This window comes from Lipotes vexillifer, unplaced genomic scaffold (genome assembly GCF_000442215.2).
Source record: "Lipotes vexillifer unplaced genomic scaffold, Lipotes_vexillifer_v1.1 scaffold1549, whole genome shotgun sequence".
Taxonomy (NCBI): domain Eukaryota; kingdom Metazoa; phylum Chordata; class Mammalia; order Artiodactyla; family Lipotidae; genus Lipotes; species Lipotes vexillifer.
In genome coordinates, this window is record NW_006771034.1 from 1,797,129 (window position 1) to 1,814,766 (window position 17,638).

General features: G+C 38.7%; 1 protein-coding gene across 1 annotated transcript in view; it reads right to left on the minus strand.

Moving 5' to 3' along the window:
• The window catches only part of MRPS6 (mitochondrial ribosomal protein S6), a 65,727-nt gene that overhangs the window by 47,046 nt on the left and 1,043 nt on the right, over nt 1-17,638 (minus strand). The gene's annotated exons all lie outside the window — the stretch shown is intronic.

A 17,638-nucleotide genomic window follows, 5' to 3' on the forward strand; every position in this document is an offset into this window, starting at 1 on the left:
CTCAGTAAACGTCACTTCACTGTCTACAACTTGCATAGACTGGAAGTGGTGATATCGGCGCCTTTCAAATTAAACTGTCAACGATACCCCAGGTGTTTTAGGAGCCTCATAAAAGTTTATAGATAAAAAGAACTAAATAAAATAATGTATTAAATATGCAGTTCTCTCACAAATATTTTAAACAGGCTCCCAACCACCTCAACTATTAGCTCCTATCTACATCACTTCATTCAAGTTAAATACCAAAAAACTCACTAAATTTATATAAAATTCTACTTATGGACTTTTCAGACACATTTTCACTTTTGTTATCTTGATTCAAAGTCCAGCAAAGCAAACTCCTCTAGTGGAATAGGTTACTGGCGCTTGGTATATACATACTCATAACAGGGCCTTCCTCAACCCTTGCTTAACTTTAAAATTGTAGAGCTTGGCTATGATAGCAGTTTATCAGTGACACCAAAAGGAAAATGAGTGTTTCTAATACAACAGATATGAATTCCAGCCAATTTTAAATTACAAGTGGAGCTGAAGACATGTAATCATATAATAGTCCCTAAAACATTTAAGGAGCTTGCCCTTAAATTTCTTTGGCGAAACATTTCTACTATACCTACAATCTTGCTGTTCAAGTTTTTGGAAGTATGTAAGAAATGTATGAAACCGTGACTGAACTCAAATGGCATTCAAACTATATTCTGAGGGTTCCTAGATGGGACATGGGGGTGTCCCATCACAGGGGTGGGAGGTGAGGCAGAGTGAACAGTGATTTAAGCCCCCCTCCAGCAACCCTCTACCAACCAGAACGGCTCTACTTTTAGCAAATTATTGGGGGTGGGGGGTTAGGAGGGATGGTTTCCCACGTAAGTAAGCCATTTCTTCAAATAAAATCTTATTCACCTAGAAAAGTTCATAAATCACCAGATTTATCATTTCATGCATATACACACATCCCCCGAGATACAGTCATTTTAATTTCCTTCTACGAATGTAGAAGTGTGGCTCACCAGGGGTCTTTTTGGTTTTATTTTTCGAAAGAAGTCTCAGCAATGAAGACCTTTTGGGTATGGGGGTAAATTTGAAACTACCACTGGTTTCAATATCTATGTGGATGATACCAGAACATGTGTATGGAGCAAACTCCAATAACCTATATTTTTTGAGAGAAATGAAAATGTAAAGTAACGGAGTAGAAGCGCCTATGATACCATATCACGTAATCCCAATGACTAAGCATTTTGTGTTAACTTTTTATGGGAAGAATTCAAGAGGCTCAGCACTATTTGCTTGCAAACGACTAGTTATCATAAATGAGATAAATAATAGAGATAAAAAATAAATACCTGGCACTAAGTCCTAACACCTTGTAGGTACTGTGCCTAGAGTGCTGTATGCATTACTTTAATCCTCACAACAATTATGGGATAAGTACAATTATTATAATCATTTTACACACAAAACTGAAACCAATGAGGTAGTATAACACCCCAGGATACAGTTATTTGTGTTTACATCTGGATTTGCACTCCCATCTAGGTTTAAATTGCTTCTTCCCTTAATCACTATGCAATATTATCTTTAATGAAAAGGACATTTATTAATAGAAACAAACAATATTAATAAAAGATCATTCAATATCACCCATGTTTAAAAATTTTGAGTTTGCAGAGAAAACAACTGAGATGTATATATAACAAATGTTAACGAAAGAGACTGCAAAGAGTGTACAGGATAAAATCCAACTGAAGTATTTATGTATGATCATTTGTGATGAATATATGTATGAAGAAAACGAAGAGATTCAAAACAAAAAGTAGTCCCAGGCACAGGCTTCTCATATAAGTAAAAACACACAGAGCAGAAAATTCGGCTAGAAGATCAAGGCTCAACCAGCTTCTCACTCTCCGAGTCCAAGGCTTTTGTCTCCATTCTCTTTTTCAGTGTTAGAATTAAAAAATTAAGTCTCAAAGTCTATTCTACATCTGACCTTGTTACCACAGGCTATATGAATCTCAGCCTTCCTTCATCTGCTAACGCTTACATCCTTAAGACATTAGGTTAAAAGAACTGGCTATATGATATATAGATATTAGTTCTCATAGCAAAATCTATGGACCACTGTCCTTACTGAATGAAGTGTTTGTAACCACCTACCCTTTTCCTTGGGAGTATGAATAATTTGGCTCACCCCCTTACAGCTGTTCCACTCTCAATCTTCCTCACCTCAGAAAATGGCGACGCCATCCTTACTATTGCTCAAGACAAAAATTATCAGTCATCCCTGAAGGCTTGCTCACTTTCTCTCTCAACCCACTCATAATCAATCCATTAGCAAAATCTGTTAGCTTTCTCTCAAAAAATATATCCAGAATCAGACCACTCAGAATCTCAACCACTAGCACCCTGACCCAAATCACCATTCCATCTCATCCGGTTAACTGCCCTAGCCTCTTAACCTGTCTCCAAGCTCTGGCCCTTGGCCCACTACAGGGCATTAACATAGCAAGCAGTCACCTCTTCACTCACAATGTACAATGTACCAAACATGCCTTGGGACCTTGACACTGGCTGTTCCCTATGCAGGACACACTCTGCACCCACAGATTTTCACAAGACTTGCTCTCCTCTCATTGTCTTTGCTCAAAAGTAACTTCCTAACCATCTCAATCTCTCCTTATCCTGCTTTATATTTTTCCACAGGACTCAACACCTTCTAACATACTATACAACTTCCTCATATTTACTGTCACCTCATTACCAAAATGTAAATTCCATGAGGGCAGAGACTCTAGTCTCTGATGCTCACTGATGTGGTCTGTGTCTAGAACATTATCTTGCACACTGCAGGTGCTCAAATGTTTAAATAAATGAATCAAATATTAATGACTAAACACCTGATCAAGAGTGTTAAACTGGGCTTCCCTGGTGGCGCAGTGGTTGAGAGTCCGCCTGCCGATGCAGGGGTCACGGGTTCGTGCCCCAGTCCGGGAGGATCCCACATGCCGCGGAGCGGCTGGGCCCGTGAGCCATGGCCGCTGAGCCTGCGCGTCCAGAGCCTGTGCCCCGCAACGGGAGAGGCCACAACGGTGAGAGGCCCACATACAACCCCCCCCCCCCCAAAAAAAAAAAGAGTGTTAAACTTCTTCCAACACTTACAATTATCAACAGTGGGTTTTTTTTAAAGCAGAAAGAGAAGGCAGATTAAAAGGCCAAGAAGAAGTAAAGCATTTCCTCCCCTACCAAAGTGATTTGCAATCTCAAACAGCTCTAGTTGAGTGTAGAATGACAACAAGACAAATCAGACTAGGCAAGCATGCTGCCCTTTGTTCAGATAAAAATCTCAAAGGGCCATGACATAGTAAAAACCTGTACCTGGAGCCACCATCTCATCCTACCTACCTACCTACTTCCCTTCATTGTAATAACTCCATTTCAGAATGTGCTCCAGATTTTACCTCTTCAATTGTCAATATCCATTTCACAGTGTGCAGTGATACATGCTTCGAGTATTATGGTTGTTTCCATGCAGTCAAAAAGGACAGCCTGGTGTGGGCAAGCAGCACTTCCCTCAGCTCACTCTATACAAATTCAAGCATCCTGCTGATGTCAACGCATGAAGAACCTCTCCCATCTCTGCCTCTCCATTACACTTGAAGAATTAAATGAAAAAGTTACTTTAATAACTAGCGCTTACCCCAACATGAGTGCCAGGCACCATTTTTAAGCTACATGTACTGGCCAATTTAATCCTCAGAAAATCCCCGAGAGGTAGGCATAATTACCCCCAAATTTACATATGAGAAAATTGAGGACATATTACAGAATTACTAAGGAAGTCCAGAACCATCCTCTGTAAAGTAAAGATGAAGAATGTATCCTTTTACAACTCTCCCCAGGAAGGTATACATAAAAAAGTGGAAATAAACACAGGTCAGAAAAAAATCTGCTCATTGATACAGAAGGAATGATGCAATCTGAGAATCACCTTTCTAATCCCTAATGAAATAATGTCCCTAGGCAATGATTACAATGGATGCTAGAACCCTTAGGTGAAAGAAAGTTTGATGGGAACTTCAGAATGGATGCATGAGGCTGTCAACATCTACACCCATCAAGAATTAATCTTATCTCTAAAGGCAGACATGAATGCTATATCCAGGAACACTTGCAAAAACATCAAGTAAATACAACCTGCGGATGCTTGGATTCAGATTCAAGCAAATCAACTGTAGAGAAACAACTGAGACAATTCAGGGCATCTGAATATGGATATTACATGTTAAGGAATTGTAGTGAGGTGGCATAAAGGCACTGTGGCTTTTTGTTTTTGTTTTTTAAGCCCTTACCTTTTAGATACATGATAAATATTTACAGGAGAAATTTTATATCTGCATTTGCTTTAAAGTACTCCAGCAATAACTGATTCTGAACCATCAATAAATCCTAAATCCAGTGGAAGACTGCTGGAGAAAAGAATATTGAGTCTCAATCAAGTTTGTCACTCCATAAATCACTTAATAATTACTAAAGGAAAAAAGGTACATTTATAATGGAGCAATCTGGTGGATATCACCTAAACCAAATAATTGTTTGACATCCCCAACAGTGGGACAAACTGACATCCCTATGTAACATTCCTGCCAACAATGTTTAACCTAATCTCTAATCATGAGAAAGCAGCTAGACAAATTCAAATTGAGGGATTCTCCAGACCAGAGGGCCTGGACTCTTCAAGTGACACTGTCCTTAATGACAAAGGCTTGAGAACTGCTCTAGATCAAAAAGACTAAACAACAACCAAATACATGAGTCTTGACTGAATAACGGACTGAAGAACTAAAGGATAACACTGGAATAACAAGGTAAATTAGAACACAAACTGAACATTCTATAATTGTATTGTATTGATGTCAAATCTGAGTGTAATGGTCACACTGTGGTTAGGAAGAAAGTCCTTATTCCTAAGAAAGGCATGTCAACAATGCCTGCAACTCTCAAATGATAAAAAAAAATAGCCAATATGGCAAATTAGTCATCTAGGTGAAAAGCATACAGGTGTTAAGTGAATGGTTCTTATACTGGTAACTCTTCTAAAGGTTTAAAATTTTAAGATAAATATAAAATACTCCAGCAAAAAAAATAAATACATAAAGGGAAGGGGTGGTGGAGATAAAGCAAGAGTGGTAAATGGTGATAACTGCTGAAACTGGGTGATGGGTACAATACGGAGGTTTGTTAAATGAGTCACCTTTACGTAGGCTCGAGTCCACATCTTAATTCTCATTTCTATAAAATGGGAAAAATATGTACCTCAAGCCAACTTCATCAAGATAGATTACTAGATAAAAGTCCTGTGGAAAAAATGTAAGCATTAAACTGTGATATGCTGTCAATTCTTTCAGGAAAGGCTTGAAGACGACCTATAAAATAAAAGCCTGCTGAATTGAATGCCATGTTAATATAACCACTCCAAGACCTCTGTACTCATCCCTGCTCTTCTGCCCCCAGTTAATGGCCATGGCTCGCTCCCTCACCGAAGTCTCAGCCTTGCCTGAGCACTATGACGAAAATATAAGGCCACATTTGTCCCCTTATCCTGCTGTTTCTCTTCACAGCATTTGCTAGTTTGTCTCCCTCATTAGAATGTAAGCCCTATGAAAGCTGGAACTTTGTCCTACAGTTTAACACTCTATTCCCCAAACACACAGTAGTGCTGGCACCTACTAGGCACTCAAAACAGGTATCCTTCAGTCTAAAGGGACTTTATAGCTCTAATACCAGTACAGTGTACACTGTTTTCTACAGATGCAGTGATCAAAAGTATAGCTTCTAGTTTGAGACTGCCTTTAGGATCCTGACTTGGCCCCTTACTGAGCTGTGTGGTCCCGGGTACCCTTCTGCTTCAGTTTTTTCATGTGTAAAATGGAGATCACACTATCTAACCCTTAAGATGGCTGAATATTCAAGGGGTGGAGGGAATACACACACAAACATATATGTAGCACGCACGCACACACACACACACACACACACACACACACACCCTGCTTAAACCAGCCACTAAGAATTAGGTATTATAAACCATAAGATTAACAGATCTCAGACATCCAACCAGGTCAACTTGGTGGTTTACCATCATGTTTTCTGTTCTCATCGTACTTGGCTCCAATTTTATGTTCCTAGAAGAACAGAGGCCAAGAAGTTTCTCATTTTTCCATGAGACTGAGGCCAGAAAATGTAAACACAAGAGTCTTCCTGGTAGACCAGATTCTAATTCTCCCAGGAGGCCAAGTCATAAAATAGAAGATCCTGAAATTGGGATGTTTCCTCAGGCAGATACTTTTGGTTAGAAAATTTTAAAACCTTCTAATCTTCTCCAAGGTTTGGGGAATACAGGATTTTCAAGAAGTAAACAATAGGACCATAAACAGGATAACTTTAACAGAATTTGGAAGCACTGGAAGAAATTACGTCCTGAACTGAACCTAAGAAGTGAACAAAAAACTGAGGCATGGTTTTGTAGATTACAAATGCAGCTGGATTTTTCTCTTACATTTCAAAGATAGAACTAGTAGACTGGTATAAAAATCCAGAAAAATAAGATCAGAAGTGCTTTCCTTGGATGTCAGAAGGTAGGAGATGTTGAAATTATTAGTAGCTTCCAATTATTTCATCCTAATCAGATAAAATATTTAATAAAGGAAATGATACTAGAAGGAATTTCTTTTCTTCACTTTAATCTCCTTAAACTGAATTTGCACAAAATCCTGGCCCTCAGTCTATACATAAGAATGGCATTCCTGAGACCAATCATGCTACTAGAGTCTGGTGGACTAAAGATCATCCCTGATGGAAACTCGGTGTCTAAGGTTTTCAAGGTAGTATACGTCACAAAACTGCTTTCTCATGTAACTGCCAACAAAACAGAAGGCAAGCAGTATACCAGCACAAAAGAATGACAATCAAAGCAACCTACTACTGGGTCATATATTTACTTAATAATGGTTGAAGCAACTTTTTTAAAAAGACACTTAAGTACACCTTCCCTGCAACATACGCCTGGCAAAGACCTTACCCCCAAATTTCGCTTTTTATTCAGCAGCAGAAACTCACCTTGAATCCGAATCAAAACCAAAGAACAATGTCTTATAATTTGCACACAGGACACCAGAACAACTGAAAACAGGACAGGTACCTGGGACTTGGGTCCTCCATCCTAATACAAGCAAAGACTACACATGGGTTCCCAAACGAGGACCCTCCCAGCACCTGAAATCCAAGCTCAGCTATGACCTGACCAGCACACAGTCAATGTGTTCTCATACTGAAGTACATCCACAGCAATCTGGCTGTTATAGCTGCACTTGGGTTTCTACACCTGACAAAATTAAAGCATTATAATAGGCAAGGTAGGTGTCAAGGAGACACTGAAGTCTAAACAAAGACAAAACCAGGATTTTTTTTTTTTTTTGGCCACGCCACACCGGCTTGTGGGATCTTACTTAGTTCCCCGACCAGGGATCGAACCCTCGCCCTCAGCAGTGAAAGCATGGAGTCCTAACCACTGGACCGCCAGGGAATTCAGGACCAGGAATTCTTGATGCTAGGACAGAAGCAGGAAAATGCCACTTTATGAGCACTGAGAGCTCCAGGTCGAGGATTTAAGTCCCTACCTTCACTTGCAATTCCATTTTTAAGCTCTCATCCACATCAACCTCTACTGAAATGTTCCCTAAGTGGGTAAGGATTCCCTTAACTAGGGCATTGTAATCGTAATAAAAATGATGGGGGAGGGGGATGGGAACAAATCAACTGTATCCTGGACTTGAAAGGTAGGGAAGAACAAACTGGACCTGAGTTTATTTGCACTTTTGCTGTTATGTATCTGGAGTGGGAGTGGGGAAGTAACAAAGACAAAAAGGGCAAGTCAGTCAAGGTAATGACTTGGTTTCCATTCCACGGAAACATGAAGCCTGGCCAAAAATTATAATATTGTATCATCCTCTTGTTCTATCCTCTGACTAGAAAAGCACCTAATTTTTTTCATAGTAATACTATATTCCAAGGATCATGTGTCATATAAGCTAATGTGAATTTCATAGATATACCCTGAGCAAAAAAAATGTCATTTGCTAGATAAAGCAGTCTTTTCCAGGAAGCAGTATTTCAAACCTGTAAGGCTTTAGTACAGTGGGTGTAAACCACGCTTAAAATAAGCAATCACCCAGACATCTAAAGAAAAAGTGGACTATGGATACCAATTTCTGACAGTTCACACCAAGTCAATGCCTCAGTCTTTGTACAGCTCTCTGAAGTCTGTACGTACACTTAGCCTAAATGGGCATAATCCATGAGTCCAGAACTAGAAACTGATACTACTTTTAAGACATGAACATGTCTGCCATTTACTAATTATTAGTCCTACTGTAAATCAATGACCAATTAACAAGATGGGTTCTGTCAATGTGTGAGCAGCAATTTTTGTAACCTAAATGCTAAAAGAGTTCTAAAGGCAATTAAGGATGTCTTTAAAGAACATCTCAAGCCCATCATCTAAATCAGAAATTACAAAATGGCAGCCATACCTGACCAACAAATACATTTCCTTAGGTCCATGGTGCTTAAATATTTTTAGTTGCGACATCTTAAAAATCAGACTTCCTGTAAAATCTGGATTTCTGGCTAAGAATAGGATAGAAAAGGACAAGCTGGCAAAACCTGGCCCACACTCCCCATGGCAATAATAGACTGTAGTGGTAAGCACCAGCACAAGCATGTGTGCACCCACACACACGTACAGACACACACACGTATGTACACACACACACACACACACACACACACACACACACACACACACACACACACACACACACACACACACACTCACGCACACACCCCTATCTTCCCTCCACCCCTAGCAGCTCTACCATTTTACCACGGGCCCACCTAACCCCTTTCAGTCTTGAATTACAACACTCCAAACTATGACAAAATAAGGCTGACTCATACTTACCCAGTTTTTAAAACACCGTAGTCAAAAGAATTCAACACATAACCTTTCTATTTCTTAGGCAACTTTGTTAAACAGCTTTCATTAACTCACAAATATATTTACACTTCACATTGCCATCTCCAAACATAATGAAAATGATTTCAAAGTTAGCAGCATTACTATTCGATCTTCTTGGTCACATTCTTGTTTCTTCATCCACTATTATACACTCACACACACACATATTTCTCAACCCTGCTTCATACAGCACCCAATACCCTACATCACCCAATATTTCATTATGCAGCTTCAGAGTAAAATAATCAGGTAGAAAAAAAGTCACAAATTAAGTCTGAAACAAAGTTGGACTTAAAAAACTGACAGTTAAGTATACATCAATACAATATGTGCATTCTCTTGTAAATGGTCTTATTTTTGACTTGGATCACAGGTACCCCTGGCTTACAAGACAATTATTTAAAAATCAATCAAGCGTGTTAATGAATGTTAACATGTTTATGTTAATGAAACATATACATTCCAGCAACATATGCTATGATGTTTAAAAAATAATACTGTTGTATTTTAATTCCTTTATAAGAAAAAAATCTGTACCAACAGGAGTGGGAAAAAATCTCTCAAAATCAACAATTAAAAGGAAAGATGTAGTTTTATAATACACTGCTCCATCAAAAACGAAAAGTAAAATACTAACTGAAGATATCACGTAGCAGCAGAAATCAATTAGGCTATGATCTATCTGCTCCATGTGTTTTTACTGAAAAAGGGTCATCCCTAAACATTTAGCAATTGGCAATTAGCAATCAAACATTTACTGAAGATTAAAATACTAAGTTTTCCCTCCACCTGCCTCAAATCACCTGGACACTTAGCCTATCTAAAGTAATTCTTTTCTTTAGATTGTTCCCTGTTCTTCACTTTTCCCAACCTTCTCACTTAAAAAACACATTAAACCTAAGTACTAGTTATACAAGGTCAGATGAGAGAGATGAACACAAAGCCCACTTGCAAACAGTTTAGCTGTTGATGAGGAACCCCACCGCACTCAGACTGGGAAAGGCCAGTAGCTACTGAATAAACTCTGCACATCTGTCTGACAGAGAGGCCGTTCCAAGCAGTGGAGTTCATTCAGGGGCTCCCTCACACACACATTCTACGTTTCACGGATGCAGAAGCTAGACCGTGCTTAATTAGCATGCAAGCTATTATGCAGTATGGCTCATGTTCACTAATACAAAAATTTCTGAGCAAGTACTATATTCCAGGTTTGATTCAGTCTTGGATTCTGGTAGCTTACACATAACAAAATTTATCTTTTGGAGTCTCTTCAAGAAAGTGGGAATAATGGAAAACTACACAATAAAGTTTGATAACTTGCCTGAGATCACAAAGCTACTTTAATGACATACTGAACACCTACTACCTCTAAGGTCGTGTTACCATTTCATCTTCAAAGACTCTCCAACTGAGGGATCACTCCCATCTTACAGACAGAAATGAGGATCCAAGAGGGTTAAGACTCCTAGGATGTAGGTGCCAGGAACCAAAACCAGGTTCATTGTTTCTAAAGCTCTTTCTGCTGTCCCAGTGTCAGGTCTTTGTTTATTCCAACATAACACAACCAGGATCTTCATTTCAGATCTTAATTTCTTCCATTCATTTAGAAAACAAAAATCGGAGCACTTATTGAAGCAAAAGCCTTTGTACCCAAAACAATCATATACAAAAGTAGTAAGTAAAAAAGGGATTAAAGCTAAAATAGGAAATCAAAAAATCATACATACAAAACATGTTATCTACATTTAACACATAAACATATTTGCCAATCTTAATATGGGGTCAAGCACTTGGAGAATGGGATTGACGATGTGGAGCTCCTTGCTGACCGAAGTTCCTGCTGCTTGATCTAAACTGTATCTATAAATGCATCATCTACAATCTCCATTCCAGTTTCATCAAAGTGGAAAGCTTTAAGAAATCTTGTAAAGCAGTCTACATACAGAAGCATCCTGGATTATTGTTATTCTTCCTCCAAAACTTTGTTATTACATCCATATCTAATTCTACAGCCGTTATTTTAGTGACTCACCTTTATCAAGTTTTTCCAAAAAATCCAACGTGGTTTTCAGGAAAAAAAAAAAAGTTTGCATTCATTTCATCAGCTTACATATTTAAATTATTATAAAAGCAAGATTACCTGCCATGAAAGAGTCTTGGAAACCAACACAACTTCTGATAAGCATACAACTCTCTCAGTGCAAAGTGCACTGACTTGAAAGCAACTTACTAGCACAAGAGGTCAGCATGCTATCTCACATTCAAGAACTGTTTTAGACAGATAGAAGAATCCCTATAAGGCAGCTAAGTGAACATCAACCTTGTGTGCAAAGCAGAGCAGAGGACAGAAATGAAACAGACCTGACCCTCAAGAACATGTAACCTACCAAAGGAGATATGAAACATTCACCAATTAACTGTAATACTAAGTAGAAAGTGGTCCATGTGATAAGACATGGAAACACACCATGCAAGTCCAAAGGAAATATTATACTCATAACAGTACAGGTTCTCAATACTTGTTTCATGTACCACATGAGTTAAAATGAACTTGAAGCATGTTTTCATGGAGATGATGGGGTAATACAGGAGGGCATTCCAAGAAAAGCAGTGTGACACAGGCACCGAAGGAAATAAAAGGGAATGGTATTTATAGGGATCTACAGCAATTCTCTTTCCTCAGTACTATATGAAATGGAGAATTGAAAGAAATTGAGAGATGAGGTTAAAAAAAAAGGCTGGAGTCATATCACAGGTGGCCTTGGATGCCAGACTTCATTGGGAATATCTTTGAAAAAGAGCACATTTCTGAATGTGCTGTAACTTGGCAATGGTGTTGACACAATCAACTGATATGGGACGGTAATGATGTAATCAAAAAGGCATCATTATACAATGCTTTGTGACAATGGTTTGTGTTATTTCCTTAAAAATGCATCCCAATTTAATTCTTTCAAAGTATCTCAAGAACTTACATTCTTGCACTCCAAAAAGCATATTTACAGGCATTGATTATCCTCCCCCCAGCAATATGTTAGAGAGACCACCTAAGAAACTGCAAGAATCCAAGCAAGAAACATAAGTAGTTCAGCTAGGGCAGAGAAGAGACTATATGGGATTGAGACTGAAGGAACAAAGAGTTGGATTGGTTCAGCCACATGTGATAGAAAACAGAAGCCACAAACAGAAATAAGTTAGACAAGTTTTGGGGTAGGCAACTCATTAAGTTTGAACCACATTGAGTTTGCAGACCCAAGGGAACATCCAGGAGGCTATAACCAGCACAGAAGAGTACAAAATGCCAGAGTCCTTGACTTGTTACCAAAAAAAAGGCAAACCATATGAAGGTCAAACCACATGAAGGCAAAGGTACAGTATATAAAGAGGAGGGAAAGGAAGGAATCAAAGTAGAAATCTCAGAAAACAGCACCGTAAGAAGCTAAGAGAAATGGTGAACCTAGGAAATTATGTGTCTGTAAATAAGGGGTCAGCAAATTTGTTTTGTGAAGGACGAGATAATAAATATAAACAAATGAATAGGGTTATGTTCCAAAACACCTGCATTTATGGACTCTGATATTTGAACTTCACCTAACTTTCATAAAATACTCTTAATTTTTTCCCAACTATTTAAAAATGTAAAATCCTTCCTTAAGCTCACAGACCATACAAATGCAGGTGACAGGATGGATTTGGCCTGTGAACCATATAGTTTGCCAACTCCTGCTCTAAGTACAAGGATAACAGGACTGGATTAACTGTCTTTTTCCGAACTTCTGAGGGTAGTTTTTCCTTTAGATAAATTGAGAACTTACCAAACATTCATTAAATTTGAATGATTTCTTTAAATCTGACTAATTCCTTAAATTTGATTCCCCTAAGAGATTAACTACATGTGTTGGTAACATTCCTTGTTGGTTTAGAACTGCCTTCCACTAAAAAGATGTATTCTTCATCTTGAACAGACGAATTCTACCTGAACTACAAATACAGTGAAGGTACTAGATGAAAAACATTACTTCAGAATTTCCTCAATGCTTTCACACTTAGTTTTCTTTAAAGTGATTTTATAATCTAAAGGTGAGAAGATTCAATAGCAGTCTGCATATGAAACATGTAGATTCTAAAAAGCAACAAACAGCTGTACCGAATGTGTGAGTCACGAATAACCAAAGAATTTAGTGCAGAATGTCAAACTTCTGACAAGCAGTCTTCATACATACAAACCATGTCTGGTGAGGAAGGATTCCTTACCCCCAAGCCACTCCTTGTACCTTAGCTGTAAGCTCAGGGGCAGGAACAGGACTCCTTCTTCAATCACTTGCTGCGGCAATAAGCTGTAACCCAAGAAAACTTTAGTACCAAGTGAAAGTACAACATTGCCCACAAGGCTCAAGTCTTTCGTTACTGGATAACTATTTTAAGTTGCCTGATTTCAAGTAGACAAAACACAAAGGGTGATTATTAAAGATACAAGCTACAAGCTAAGCTGTTAAGGGAGGGCTCACAGAAGGAAAAAGAGACTAACTTAGCCATCTGACAACTAGAACAAATATGTTTCCATTTGAACTTCTGTCTGCCACCAACTGACAACAAAATTATCACTAGCTCCTAGTTATCAAATGTTGCCAAGCAAGCCAAGCTACAATGACCTAAGGTTGGCCAGTTCCATACTTGAGTTCATTATTAGACCCTATGCCTACAAAAAGTATCTAAAATGCAAACGTTTTGTAGCAATTACTTTCACAAGATCCTAAACTTGGGATACAACTCTAGAGTACACAACTTTTGCCAGGTTTTCTAACCCAAAAGGCTTGACTGAGGAGAAATAGAAGAGACTCTTCACTGCATTATCAGAAAACCTACTGCTTTGCACAGTTTTAGGAATATCACTACACTCCTATTTCTAAACTTATAAAACCCAAGTCATAAATTAAACTCAGTACATCATAAAACTCTTTACTTACAAAGAACTAATTCAATGTTATCATAAAATGTAAAATATAATCTGATTTTCAATGAAATTAAAAATGAAGGATATTAAACATAAAATAACTTGTGAAATCTCTTTTAATGAAAAAGAATTTGATTTCCAAAGTAGCTATCTACTTTTATTCTTATTTGAAAAATTATGCCAGAGGATATATAAATGCTATTTTATTGTACACACCTATATTCACTTAGAATTAAACTAATTATTATTTAAACCATTAACCTTTAATTCTTCATGTAAAAATTCCTAAGTAGCAATGAGAAGACTTGAGGAAAAAATATTTTCCCAGGGCTTTCACAACTCTAAATATGCCAATCGTGATCATCCTCTGGGCAAACGTGCTAAGACATGATAAAGTGTTCCTAAACTAAGTAACCAAAATATATAAATGTCCTGCATAGATCTTTTTTTAACCTCAAAATTCCTCTTTCTGAGCCTATCCCAAACGTAAAAATTTTCTAGGAAGTTCACACAGCTTTTCAACACAGTGTGTGGCTTTAAAATTCAAAAATTGTCTATTCAATCTATCTTTTGCCTAGCTGAAATGAAATACCAATGGGTTAAATCAAATTTCAAAGTGAAATCAAAGGACAAGCCATTTCTCAAACTCTCAGGGGACCTCAGAACTCAGTGTCATATCTCACCTACCAAATGCATGACCCCTCCTCCTCTATCTACCTAAACATTCCCACTGCAAGAGGTCAGGGTAGAGGTGGAGAGAAAACTCACCATCTCACAGGCAATTCGTTACTTTTTCAGTTGTTAGAAGAGGTTTTCCATATGCTGAATTGAGACTGCCTGGAACCCTGCAGCTTGTGATCTTTCTTCTACAGCTATGTTCTTCCATACTACAGCCTTGAAAACCATGTTTGCCAGAAAGGAATAAAACTCTTACGATGCTGACCGATGACAAGACTTTTCAATACCTTTTTATTCTGGAGACACTTCTACCTAATGATCTACAACTGGTCTAAGCAACCACCTTTTCAAATGGCTTTAGTCATCACCTTTAAAGTCTGGTTTCACAACATCCATTACTCTACCGCATCAACTTTCAGAATTAACCACATTTATCTACTTTTCATGCTAAATTAAAAATAGGGGGAATACAGAAAGACAACTTCACATACACACGTTTTAATAAAACTCAAGCTAAATGGTACCTGCAAATAAATTTCTTCTTGGGAGGGCTGGTATCTACATTCGTTAGTAGACAAACTTGAAAGCGCAACACAAGCAGCGATTCATTATAATGGACTTCCAATTGCAAACTGAGAAAAAGAACTGAAATTTCTAAGTGACTAACACACAATTGTATATAGTTCAATAAAGATTCATTCTATATACTACACCCTAAAATCTTCCAATGGGGACTCCCACAAGAGTCTGTGCTACAATGCAATGGGTCTTCAACACAAGAAATGCTGTGAGAGCCTCAACACAGTACCTGCATCTAAAATTTTAAATCTCTTCTATGCTCAGTTTTCACCCTAAAGAGAGGAGGAATGCTCTTCAGGCCTAGAGAGTACCACAAAAAAGAAACAGGAAAACCTCTCTGGGAATCCAAGAAAAGACTGCAACTTCCACATCTTTTACAAGAGTTGTCTAACATAGAATATTTCCTCAATTCCAAGATACATAAATGATCTGAGGAAGGTGGGAAAGGAAAATAAGTCATCAAGGGGTACACCATAAGAGGTATACATTTCAGAATCTAAAAATATAAAAGATATGCATCTTAACGTTGAGGAGTTACATAGAATAGGCTACCTGCAAGCGGAACTGCAAACCACTGCATATTAGAAGGAAGGCTTCCCCAAAGCCTGTCAGAGATATACAAGCTCATGGTGGCATTTTTCATTCTTTTCCCCCAAAGTATGGATCTTATTTTAGGATCCAATTTCCCCAAATGGAAAGCAAGCAAAACTGTTCAAAACCAGTAAGTCTTTGTGTTTGTTACCCATTGACAACCTACTCAAAAACAGGTTTTATGAACAATACAAAAAGAGAAATTTTTTGTTGTTTAATCTTACTTTATTTAGGTCAAGGATCTCTTCAACACAACTTCATCATTGTTACAATGTCCTTATCTGTAGCCATGGAAGCCTCCGCCTCCAGGGAGGAGTTCACCTTGATTATTTGCAAAGGGCCCCTGCCCAACCTCGCCAGGATTTCAAGGAAGGTTAATTGAGTTATTATTTTAAATAAATTGTACTATGTGGCTTATCTGAACTGGAGTAAAAAATGTATGATCCACACCAAAGACTGTGAATCCTGGTTGTTACAGGATACAAAAAAAAAAAAGGAACACAGAGGAAATACATTTAACTAACATACTTGAAGCTCCGTTAACAAATGTACAGTACTTGGCAGCTATGCTAAAGACAAAGAAGAGTTCTGAATTTTCATTCCAAAGGTTTATGGAATGAACAAATACTATGTCTATACGTTGACTCAAATACATTGACTGTTTAATGATACTTGTTTTCTCCCTAAAACAAGGTGAAACAAAAGAAATTTCAGTATCTCCATTTCCCAGGTTCTGATAGCTCCTAAAACGCTTAACTTAAAGGGAGGACTTAAACTGCCACATAATTTTAAATGTTTCCTTTTTAATACTGTGCTTTTTTTTCTTCATTGTTCCCATTCTCTTTAAGCAGTGTATTTCACTATAGAGGGAAGAGGACCTAGAAAGGGGCAATACTCAGGAAGCTAAACAATGCAATCTTACCCTCCCCTAAATTCAGGGAGAACAAGCTTGTGGACACAATGGCATATGCCTGACCAGACTCTCCAGACCTGATCGAGAGACACTGGTGTCTTTTCCACTTTACAGTGTGCAAAGAACGGAACGATTTTCTAATGCTCTGTGATTGGCAGCGTTTCAACAGCGCTTGGACCAAGACCCCAGGCTTAACTTCCTAACAGCTCCTTTTCGAAACTGACCCAAAACATGGAATGTGCCCAAGCCTCTGGCGCTGTAGGAAGCTATCTTCCCAAAGTTCCAACATCGAATTATCATTTTTATTATTATACCTGGAAGGGAAGGGGGGGAGGAAAAAAAGCACACACCACACTCTACGTTACCGAATTCACGGAAGAATGGGGATTTCGGCGACGGCTTGAGGAGTACCTGACCCAGAACAGAGAACGAAGAGCTGCCTCCGGGCCGCGGGTCCCTGTCCTCGGCCACAGCGTTACCTGGAGTGAACGGACTGCAGGATCGCTTAACATCCCTCCAAACCTGAAATCCTCTACCTCAAGAGCAATCAAAAGCAGAGGGAGCCAAATTTCTTCCGGAAGGCGCAAAAAAGGCCACAACTTGGATGAATGAAACTGGGCTAAGGGCACCCGGAGCAGGATTGTCGCTGAAGTCAGAAAACGAGAAGTCAAAGATTTTTTTTTTGACGTGAGAGCCGGTTCTACGCGACCGTGGTCCAGACAATCGCACAAACACGCTTTGGAGAAGGTTTTATTGAGCGCGGACGGTTCCGGGGCGGCCGGCGGAGGCGAGGCGGAGGCGGGTGGGCGGCGGAGCTGGGCCGGAGCGGGCGGCAGCGGCGGGGGAGGCG